The sequence below is a fragment of the Protopterus annectens genome, chromosome 3.part0, assembly GCF_019279795.1.
Source record: "Protopterus annectens isolate FY-2018-M chromosome 3.part0, PAN1.0, whole genome shotgun sequence".
Classification (NCBI taxonomy): domain Eukaryota; kingdom Metazoa; phylum Chordata; order Ceratodontiformes; family Protopteridae; genus Protopterus; species Protopterus annectens.
The window spans coordinates 856999762-857012261 of NC_056731.1; positions in this window are offsets into that span (position 1 = coordinate 856999762).

Sequence of the window (12500 nt, forward strand, 5' to 3'; positions counted from 1 at the left end):
TGGCATTTGCACTTCTGTCCTTAACTCAGGTACCCTGTGAGATTCTTAGATTATTTGTATACCATTCAAAAACCTTTTACATTCTTGTATGTACACAGTACTTTGAGAATCCCTTAAAAAAGTGCATCCTTCCAAAATAGAAGTTAAAGATTAATTGCCTTTATTGTGGTACTTACTGCACAGTGTGCTTGTTCAGTAACATAGCCTGAATGCTGTTTTAATGGATCCAAAGAATTATTCACATCTGCTGAGAAACATTATAAGTCACAGGTGTTTTATTTTAAAGCAAACCACTAATAACCAAGTTGATCCTGCAGTATTTGCTTCCAAGTCAGTTATCTTCTCTTTAATCAGTGTTAAGTCCTTTGAAAGACATTCCCCCTGTGTCCATCTTGGTACCTTTCTAGTAACTAAAACGATATTCTAATTTGCATTTCTAACTGATTAGTTCTACTTACCATGTAACATAATTCATTGGGAGCTGCATATATTACCCATGATGGGATATCTGTAAAGAAACGAGGACATCAGAGAAGAAGCCAGAAAAGCTCCAGTTGCCAAGAAGGTCAAAGAGAGCAGATTACAATAGTTCAGGCACATGTTCATGAAAGCAGAAGACAGTCTGATGAAGATTTGGGACATGCAGGAAGAAGGAAAGAGGCAACAAGGGCATCTAGCAAAGAGATGGGTGGATTGTGTGAGAGAAGACCTGTGATAGGCAAGTAGGAGAGTGGCATTAAATCAAAAAAGATATCAACAGTTGATATGGTGCTCTAACCTTACATAGATAATAGGAAAATGGCTGCTGTTAATAATGTTGAGGAGGATGCTGTTCTCTGCATAGCAGTGCCTTTTCTGGTAACCCTTTGCTTTGAGACTCCTTTTCTTTCTTCTTGATTTGAAATTGCATATATGCTTTAATTACCAGATATATTAATTTTCTGAGACTGAATCTATTTTTGCAATATTTTTGCCCCCTTGTCTGCTAATCATGAAAACTTCCATCACTCAGACATTATGTTTCCTAAGGGAGTCATCATCCATACAGTGTTGAGGGTGATCTGTGCTCTCATTAACATCCCAGCAATGGCATCATTTTTGTTTTTCATTTTTTTTTGCCCAAACACGGCTCTGGTGGTAACATGAACACTTGTGCCACTGTAAAGGCTGCCCATGCCCCTCTATCAATGAATGTGTACTCTCCCACATATGCTAACAAGGACTATTATCACTGGCTTTGGTGGCCATACCCACACCTTTTCCACAGTGACCCCACATTTCATGATAAGCCTCCACTCCCATTACTCTCTTGTCAAGGCCTATATTGGTGCAATGGCACAAGCCGAAAAAGAACCACCCCAGTATGAGTATCTGCCTGTGCTCTCAACTATCTGTTGTTGAACTCAGGTCGACTGGGCTGTACTTAATGTTTTATCTCTTTACACCATCAGGGGTCTATAACACATCATCGAATCACAATTAAGAGAATGCTTCTTTGTCAAACACCTATTCAGCGAACAAATGAGCCCATCAAACTAAGTTTTCTACAAAAAGTTTCTTAGGGCAAATCAGTGGCTGGCCACCATCCGGAATTTGTCCTTTTCCCTACTGTAGTACAATCTCAGAGTTGGTTTATTTAATTAAGAGGGGTACGGGGAGGTACAGCACCCCACATTGGTGGGTGTAGGGTGTGCAGCCCCCCCAACCTGTGTAGGTGTTAAGTTTTATGGTTTTGTTTATGGTCACTAGGGTGGACTACCATCAGTTTACCCTAGGAAACTTTTCACTGAAACGTTAGTTCGATGAATAGTACGTTCGCTGAATAGGTATTCTCGAAAGATGCATTTGCTTAATTGTGATTCAATGACGTGATATAGACCCCACCATCAGTACAGGCTCTGAGACTGAATATTTGCAAATAATTCAGATAGGCAGGGCCCCACAATAATATTTTAGATTCACTTGAAAATTACACATTCATATTAATTTGGTTTTACTTTAAAAAAATAATGCAATCCATTGCTTGGTAGCATCACATGTGGCTGGCTTCTCCTTTTTTGCTTATCATAGCTTTTAAATCTGGTACTTTGTTTTGCCTATTTTATGCAGTTATTTTCTCATGTTTCAAGTTTCAATTCAAGACTGAAGAATGTATAGAAAGATGGCAGCAATTACTGCTTAGCTATTTTCAATAGTCTGTTTCATGGGATCTGCATGTCAATCAGTATTATTTTAAGTAGTTTTCGCTGAAGCTGTAGTTATAACTTTGTTCAAGCCACATGCATAGAAAATCAACTTGAATTTGTGCATTTCTTGATAACTCCAACAACTCTAGTTTTGTGCCATTGTTGCATACTCTTACGTGGAGTTTTGCTGCTGCTGGCAGGGAGCAGGACGGATTGCTCTGCAGGTTATTTTGTTCTTATGGGATTTGTCAAGAACTCCAGTGGATAACTTGTACTACTGTGTTTGCTCCAGTGTTCCCTGATATTTTGGTGTGACTTTGTCTGTTTGAGCTGGCTGTCGATTAAATTCCTTACCCACTGGGTGATCTTAGACTTCTTATCCAGTATTCCAGGGGTTTGATGACACTATGTTGCCTCAATATTCATCTGATGGGATTTCCTTTTGGAGCCATCCAATACAAACATGTATCCAACTGCCAAAACCCTAGAAAGAATTATTTATGAACAGATAATACAGTATATGTAAAAGTATCATATCCTATGAGGTAACACAAATTCCTTCCCAACTATAGTGCCCTTACAGAGATACCTGGATGGAGGACAACTCACATGTATAATATTTCTGGACTTCATAAGTGGATTTGTAACTGTTGATCATACTATTATGTAACATAAACTAACAAAATGTGGATTCACAAAGGAGGTCACACAATGATTTGAGAGCTACAGTATTTGACAAATATAAATTTTGGGGTAATAAGGCAGCTGTTCATAGGTATGTACTAGGCTAATGGCCCTGGAGCCTTTACAAGCCTAGCCCATAGGATTACCCTGGCATCGTGCCTCCCAACCTTAGTTCCGAATGCCTCTGTCGAGTAGAGCCACTGGTGTGATCCCTGAGCTGAAATTTGTATTTCCCATCCACTCATCAGCATTTCTCTTGAAGAGAGCGAGTGAGGTGCTCTGTTTGACATTTATGGGAAGTTTATTCCAAAGCATGAGAGTCTCTGGGTTATGAACCTGTCCCTCCAGCATGTTCTGTTGATTGTGGTAATGAGGTAGAAGTCTCTGGAGCGTGTGGTGCAGAGGGATTGGGATTTCTTTAGATGTAGCATTTCTAACAGAGCTAGGTCAGACATGGCTTTGTAAGTCAAGTAGAGATCACCTCTAAGTAGGCGATATGAGACAGAAAATAGTTGGAGTTTTTTGAGTCTGTCCATATAGGACAAGTATTTAAGGTGCAGGATCTGCTTTGTGAGGTACTTTTGCTGCCTCTCTAGTTGTTGCAGGTGTCTAATGAAGTACATGACAAATGGGGCATAGTACTCAATGATTGGCCTAATGAGGGAAGAATAGAGGGAGACAATGATCTCTTTCTTCCTGGATGCAAAGCCCTACGTAATGATATATGCCACATACAAGGACTTTCTGACCACAGTGGCAATGTGGTGGTCAAAAGAGAGGTTGCTGTCAACCTGCGTTCCCAGATATCTTATAACGCCTTCTGTGTTCAGTAGACTACCATCGATCTGGTAATTCATAGGAACTGGGTTTTTCCCAAAGGGGATGACGACACATTTTTTTACATTGAGCTTAAGGCCATGGTTCATAGGGTTCATAGGTTCATAGGTTCATACTAGGCTATCTGCCCGAGGGCATTTATAAGCCTAGCCCATTGTTTTGTGGCTTACGCCACCCCTTTAGTATGGGGAACTATACCCATTATTTTGCTGTGCCTCTGTCGAGCAGTGACACTGAGGTAATTCCTGGGTATATCTCCCATCCATTGGTCAAGATTTCTCTTGAACAAGGCCAGTGCTCTGCCTCACATGTGGGATTTTGTTCCACAGCATAGGAGTCTTTGGGTGATGAATCTATCTCTCCAGCACCTCCTAATAATATGCCGTGTCGAGGTTTAAGTCTCCGCCCTTGTGGCTCTGATGGATCTAGATTTTTGAGGTGAAGCATATTCATCAAATCTGGGTTTGACATGGCCTTGTATGTTAGGCAAAGGTCACCTCTGAGCAATGGCGACTGAATAGAGCCTGAGTTCTTTCAGTCGGGCAGCATAGGACAGATTTTGAGACCCTTTATCCTTTTGGTGAGGAACTTTGTGGCCTCTCCAGCTGCTGCAAGTGTCGGGTCAGATACATTCGAATGGGGCATTGTACTCAATCATTGGTCTGATGAGTGATGAGTAAAGGGAGACTATGACCTCCTTGATCTAGATGAGAATCCCTTCATGATAAGGTGGGCAATGTAGAAGGACTTCCTAACTACTTTAGCTACATGGGTGTCGAATGACAGACTACTATCAACCTGGGTCCCCAGGTCCCTGATAACTTCTTCTGTGCTCAGTGGATTGCCACCTATTTGGTAGCTAGGGGTAACCTTGTTTTCCCGAAGGGTATGACTATGCATTTTGGCATTTAACTTTTAGCCGTGGCTCTGGCACCAGTTATCCATTTCTGTGAGACCCTTCTGAAGGATATCTGTGTCAGATGTGTTTTCTACTATGGCGCCCAGTTTGCAGTCATCTGCAAACTTTGTCAGCCATAACCCTCCTGTGTTTGCTTGTACTCGGAAAGTAGATGCCAAACAAGAGTGGCCCAGGACTGAGCCCTGTGGGACACCACTTGTGACAGGCTTTGAGTCTGACATGGTGCCAGCAACTCTGACCCTGTGGGTTCTGTCACTCAGCCAGTTTGCAACCCATCTTGTGATGTATGGGTTAACATTTAAGCTGATGAGTTTTCAATGATACGAGTGGGGTATTGTATCGAAGGCCTTAGCCAGATCGAGGTAGGCTGTATGGACTGCCTTTCCCTCATCAATGGCTTTGGTGACTGTTTGAAAAAGTCAACCAAGTTTAAAGGCATGATCTGCCTTTGACAAAGCCAAACTGGGTTGGATCCAAAGACTGCAAATTCCTATGTCTTTATTTATGAGGTCCATTATGATCCTCTCCATGGCTTTGCAGATAAGGCTTGTCAAGCTAATGGGCGGTAATTTCCAGGGTCTGTGGAGGCACCGCCTTTGTGAAGTGGGACCACAGTTGCAGTGCGCCACTCCCTGGGTACGTATCCAGAGGTAAGACTTTGATTAAACAGCTGTCCTAGCTGTGGGTTTAATTCCTCATTGAGTTCGTGGAGCACACAGCCGGGGACACCATCGGTTCCCATGGATGCTGTGTTTAGAGCAGTTCTCACTTGGGCACTGGAGATGTTTGGGGCTGCACTCATTTGGTATAGATATCTCTCCTTTGGGGGAAGGAAGTTTGCACTGAACCTGTCAGCCAGTATGTTGGCAATGTCTGTAGGATCAGTAATCTTCACATCATTTTGAACTAGTTCTGAGCATATCTGGGAGTTTCCTCCTAGGTTTCTAACATAGCTAAAGAAGGCCTTATGATTGTCTTTTGAGTCTTTAGCTATTTTTCTCGAAATTTGCTTTGGATGATTTTATGAGAGCTCTTAGTTTTTTACTTATAGTGATCAAGGGTGTCTTACCTTTTAAGGATTTTGCTCTATCTTGTAGTAGCTTCCTCCTTTTGTTGTAGAGTTTGTTTATGCCCGGGGTCCACCAGACTGGATTGCCTTTGGTACAAAGAGTCTTTGTTTTGCTTGGGATTGCCTTAGCCATGCAGTCCTGCAGGTGCTGGTAGAAGGCGTTTGTAAGTGATTCAGCGGCTTGAGTATTGTTTTCTGCGGCTCGGGGCCTGAAAGGAGACCACACTAGTCTTTAGAAGTGTGAAGTCGGCTTTTGAGAAGTTCTTTACTGTGGTCTTTTTATTTCAGGTGGGGGTGGGATGAGGACCTCCAGCGAGATTAGTTGTGATCTGATCTCACCAGTGAGGGTATACTTCGGTGTTGAACATTGTGCTCCCATGTTCGTGATGATGAGATCAAGTATGTTATCTCCTCTTGTGGGGATGGTGACTAGTTGTTCCATGGCATTTGAGTTTATGAATTCCAGGAACTTTTGGGCTAGGGTGTTTGGGCTTGAGTAGTGTTCCCAGTCTATATTAGGGTAATTGAAGTCACCTAGTATGATGGTGTTTGGTGATACATTTATCCCTCTAGTGTTTTCAGGAAGGCCATGTGAGTTTCCTGAGTTTGTGAGGGTGGCCTGTAACATGCTACAATTTGCAGAGCAGTCTTGCCTATGGTTAATTGCACCTGGATGGTCTCCGATGCATCGTGCGTTGCCACCAGTCTTGAGGTGTGGGTGTCCTTGATGAATATGGATACCCTCCTTTCTTGGTATTGTCCGGATTTTGGGGCGGGCATGATATGAGGTAAAACCTGATAGCTGGGGTGCTCTCAGGAGCCTTGAACCAGGTTTCTGTCACAGCACAGACATCGATGTTCTCCATACTGAGAAGGGCCTCGAGTGCGTGCATTTTGAGATTTAGACTTCTGGCATTGAGCAGCATTACCCTTAGTTTTTTCCTTTTTGTGTTCTAGGGTGGTAGGTTTAGAATTTGAGCCTTGCCTAAAAAGGCACTATGGGGTGGCAAGAGCCTTTGCCAATATCCGAATCCCAGGGGTGACAGGTGCAAGCCGTCCCTTAAGCAGCGTGGCTTGTCCAGCATGTCATCCCAGGCAGACAGATACTGGATCCCCTTTGAATGACACCAGTGTTTAAGCCAATTGTTAAAGCTGATCATCTTATCTCTGTATTGTGGCATCATTCTTGGTGAAGGTAGGATACTGCTCAAGGTCAGGGTCACACCTGCCTGGGCTACATAATCAGAGAGCTCCTCAATGTCTCTTTTCATGTAGTCCAAGGACGTACGCCTCAGGTCGTTTACACCAGCATGGACAATGACTGCGTCATATTTGTACCTGCTGTTGAGAGACCTGAGTGCTTTGGTCATGTGGCGGATTCTAGCGCCCGACAGGCAGCTTACTGTGACCTTCTCCTTACTCAGTCTGGTGAGCGGGACATCAGTGTGTCTGACTATGGAGTCACCAATGACTAGTGTGTCTGGCATTGTGTTTGGCCTTAAGGGCTGTGACTGTTTGACACTCTGACTGTGAGGTCTATGTGGGTGTTGTGTTCTGAGGTGGTGGTTGTTTGGGTGTCTGCTTTGGTGGCCTCTGCTGTTTTGGTAGATTTTGATCAGAGCCTCCAGTATGTCTTTGTGTGTTTATGTGTATGATTTGAGGTTGTAATGGTACTATGTGAGACTGGGTCTATAGTGTGTGTGGTAACCTTCTCCTCCTGACTGGTCTTGCCAGTCCTATGTTGAGAGAGCTCAGCCTCCAGTTTGGCCGTATAGTTGCATCTCTCGCATGTATTTGTGTTTTGTGGGAGGAGGAAAGGGTTGTCTGTGTACATGAGGCAATTGAAACATTGCCTCAATATTCCCAGGTTCACCAGCTGAGCAGGAGAGGACACTAGCAACTGATCCTCGACATGCTAGAAGGGTAGACAAAACTTTAAAAAGATTCGGGACGTGGGTGACCGAGAAATGGGGGTTGCCTTTTGGGGTACTATCTATGACAAGAGTGCCGTATCAAGGTAATAAGTACTGTAGGAGCAAGTGCTAGGTTTAATAGATAGAGAATAGTCTACTTGGAGTCAAGTAGAGTTGATCTTTTAGTTATAGGATACGCTGATTTGATCAGTAGTATAGTTCGAGGAAGGTAGTTTTAAGGGAAAATTTGAAGAGTGGACTTTAGGTAGCCGAATAGTTTAAACCTGCTTAACCGGCACTGCCCTAGTGTGCAACAGTGGCAGCTCAGCTAAATCGCTAGCGGCGTTTGGCGGCGTTTTATACCAGGGGCTGGAAAAGCTAGAAACTGGCCCAAACGACCAATAAACTACTAGTTACTGGCTGAAACCTCACAAAACTGGACAAAGGCAGCTCAATGCTTCCCACTCCCACTGGTAAGCAAGGTAGCTTCCTTCCCCAAATAAGGCAAGGAAACAGTACACAGGAACTACAACCAAAGCCCAGGAATCAGCAACTCTGAAACTGGACTAAACTAGTAAAGCAGGAAAGCAAGGTAGCTTCCTTCCCCAAATAAGGCAAGGAAACAGTACACAGGAACTACAACCAAAGCCCAGGAATCAGCAACTCTGAAACTGGACTAAACTAGTAAAGCAGGAAAAACAAGAGATATTTTTTCTTTTTTCTTTTTTTCACAAAACAGGCAGAAACAGGTACAGCAAACACTTATAAATGCTATGAATCAGCTACTACAGCTTACACAGAAGAATTTACTACAAATACAGTCAAATAGTAACAAACAAGGATTCCAAGTGCAATATTAAGTTAAATGCAGTAAAACAGCTTCAATGTAACAGAAAGGCAGGCGAAATACAGTTGCTAGGTATTCAGATGTGGAAAGCAACAAAAATATACTTAGTATCAAGAAAAGTCGCTTATTCAGCTCTCTGCAGCCTGGATTACTCTGCTGGCCCACGTGGAGTCTGTGCTGAGTAGGTACAAGCTGAAAGTTTTATACCAGGGGCTGGAAAAAGCTAGAAACTGGCCCAAAACGACCAATAAACTACTAGTTACTGGCTGAAACCTCACAAACTGGACAAAAGGCAGCTCAATGCTTCCCACTCCCACTGGTAAGCAAGGTAGCTTCCCTTCCCCCAAATAAGGCAAGGAAACAGTACACAGGAACTACAACCAAAGCCCAGGAATCAGCAACTCTGAAACTGGACTAAACTAGTAAAGCAGGAAAGCAAGGTAGCTTCCTTCCCCAAATAAGGCAAGGAAACAGTACACAGGAACTACAACCAAAGCCCAGGAATCAGCAACTCTGAAACTGGACTAAACTAGTAAAGCAGGAAAAACAAGAGATTTTTTTCTTTTTTTTCTTTTTTTTCACAAAACAGGCAGAAACAGGTACAGCAAACACTTATAAATGCTATGAATCAGCTACTACAGCTTACACAGAAGAATTTGCTACAAATACAGTCAAATAGTAACAAACAAGGATTCCAAGTGCAATATTAAGTTAAATGCAGTAAAAACAGCTTCAATGTAACAGAAAGGCAGGCGAAATACAGTTGCTAACCAGTCGTTGGTCTCAGTGAGACCTTTCTGTAGGATATCAACATCACTTGGGGAGTTAATAATGGCTCCCAACTTGCAATCATCTGCGAACTTTGTCAGCCAGAGTCCCTTCGTGTTGGCATGGATTTCTGAGAAATAAATACCAAACATGAGAGGACCCAGGACCGATCCCTGTGGGACTCCACTCATGACTGGTCATCAGTTTGACTTGGAGTTGGCTACTTTCACACTGTGGAATCTATCTGTGAGCCAGTTTGCAACCTACCTAGTGATATAGGGGTTGATGCCTGGCTTAGTGAGTTTTTCTATGATTCCTGAGTGAGGAATGCTATAAAAGGCCTTGGCCAGATCAAGGTAGGCTATATGAACCACCTTGCCTTCATCCACAGATCTGATGACTGACTCAAAGAAGTCGACCAAGTTGAGCAGGCATAATCTACCCTTCAGAAAACCAAACTTTGTGGGATCCAGTGTTTGGAGACTCCCTATATCCTTGTTGGGTTTATATCACATAATCAAAACTCAGAACATCGAACATGCAAATCCGCAAATTTTCACATAATCAAAGTGCCTGGATTTATGTCACACTACAGTGAAGATCAGGAATTTTGCCCTTTCCTCACTGTAGTGCGATCTCGGGGTAGGAATATATATTTAGCCAGAGTGTGGGGGGTCGCAGCCCCCACAATATAGTATTTGATTATGTGAAAGTTTGCACATTTGCACGTCTGATGTTCTGAGTTTCAATTATGTGATATAAACCCTCTTTGTTTATTAGGTCCATGATGATGCTTTCCATAGCTTTGCATATCAGCCTTGTCAGGCTAATGTGGTGATAGTTCCCAGGGTCTGTAGTCACTCCTCCTTTGTGGAGAGGGATGACTGTAGCAGTGCGCCATTCAGTAGGGACAAAGCCTTAGGTGAGGCTGTGATTGAACAGGGCATACAGGTGAGGTGCCAGTTCACTGTAGTTCATGTAGAACACAGCCAGGAATATTGTCAGGTCCCACAAAGCTGTATTCCTGGCCTTAGACAGTGCTGTTTTAAACTGTGCAGCAGTAATACTGAGTGCCTGGCAATCTACTGGTATTGTGATTGGTCCTTTGGGGGGGGTAGTTGGCACTGAATCTGCCAGCCAGTATATTGGCTATAAATGTTGGCTCGGTATAGGAGGTACCATTGTGCAGCAGCTCAGAGCAAATCTGGGTATTGTCATGGAGATTCTTTACATAACTAAAGAAAGCCTAGTAGTTGTCTTTACTATCTGCTGCAATTCTGTTTTCATAGCTAGCTTCAGAGGATTTGATAAGGGATCTCAGCTTTTTGTTGGAGCTGATAAGGGAGTTTTTCCAGTCTTGGGACTTCACCTTATTCTGCATCAGTTTCTTCCTTCTGTTGTAGAGTTTGTTTATGGCAGGGGACCACCAGATTGGCTTCCTTTTTTTTGAGGAGAGCGTCTTGGTTCTATTGGGTATGGTGAGAGCCATACATTTGTGTACATGTTCGTACAGTGCACTGGTGTATGATTCAGCAGTTATGCAACTATTCTCCATTTGCATGGGTACCGTGAAGTTAGCCACCTCTGTTTTTAAGAGCCCAAAGTTAGCTTTGGAGAAGTTTTTCATGGTGGTTACCTTTGCAGGGGGGGATGGGAGGGGGGATTTCCAAGGTGATTAGTTTGTGGTCGGATCTAACCAGGGAGAAGTAGACTATTGGTGTAGAGCAATGGTCGCCATGTTGGTAATGACCAGGTCAAGGATGTTGCAACCTCTAGTGGTGGTAAGAACGAGCTGGTTCAGGACATTGAAATTAATGAATTCCAGGAAATGTTGGGCAAGTGTATTGGTACAGGGGTGTAGCCAGGATTTTCAAATTTGTACTCCCAGACTGCTGCCCCCTCAACAAACCACATCCACATTAACACTGCTGACCAAGCCACACCCCCTTTATATTGCTGATCTCTGAACAGATCACTTGGAAGTATATGCCAGGGTAGTAATTACATGATGCATGCACATTTTCATTCCAAAGGTACATCTTCCGTAAGTCAAAAAACAAAATACCTTTCCATTTACACTAGGACAGATCAGTTTACCCCTCCCCCAAGATTACTCTTCTTCCCCTTGCAGCCCCTAACCCCTGTAGTGGCTCATTACACCTCCAGTGATTCTGCTGACTAAAGGACTGTCAGGGTCTAGGCATCACATGCTCCTCAGTGTTGTGGTCTGTAGGTACAACATATAGTGCTCTCCCTAGGTAACGTCCAAGCTATGAGCCACAACTACCTCCCTTTCACCAGCATGGGTCACCTGGCAATGCATGATCACTCCTATGGCCTACAGTCACACTAAGCCTTTTGGATTGGTAAACCTTACATTCCCAACAGCAAATACATTTTAGCTGGGCTAAGTCATACTGCCACTGACAATTAATGAAGATATGTACCCATGGGGAGTCAATCAAGCAAAAAGTAAAGCAGTTGAAATTTACATCCTTACTACCCTGCTTACATTCTGTGAATCTCAAGCCTTTGCTGAAAGGAAATTGATTAAATCAAGAAAATTACCCTAGGCGCCAGAACTGGTGGGACTGTTTACTGTCAAATGCTCTAGGCACTTGTTTGGAGCTTTTTCTAGTCTTATGATCCAGTGATAGTCTGAACAAAATTATTGAAAAGAAAAGAAATTCAAGGAAGAAATACCATGGCCAATACTAGGAACTACAATACCCAGAAGGGTATGAAACCCCTCAAACTAAATAAGCAACTCAGAAATCTTATCAAGCCCACCAAAGTCAGATTTGACGCAGAGATATCCTCAAAGATAAAAGATAATGACAAGGTCTTTATCAGCTTTGTTCACAACCTCAAAGCTAACATGACAGTGTGCTGAACAAATTGTAAATGGAACCACTTAAAAGGAATCAGAGGATATAGCAAACCTGCTGACTGATAAATCTAATTCCAGTTTCACACCTTCTTCCCCTCAATACCTTTCAGAAGACACCCTCGACCATAAATCCTCTGGCTATCACTAGCAAACAAGTCTTCAATGCACTCTCCAAGTCAAAGAATACTACCTCAATAGGCCCTGATAATATCCTGGGATACCTCTTGGATAGCATGAAACATGAGGTATCAAGCACTCTAAAATCACTGTTCAACATTAGCCTAGTAATTGGCTTCATACTTAGTGAATGGAGGACTGCAGTAGTTAATCCTTAGCACAAGGTTTGGCCTTCTACTGACTTGGATAACCACAGACCATAAGTCTGAC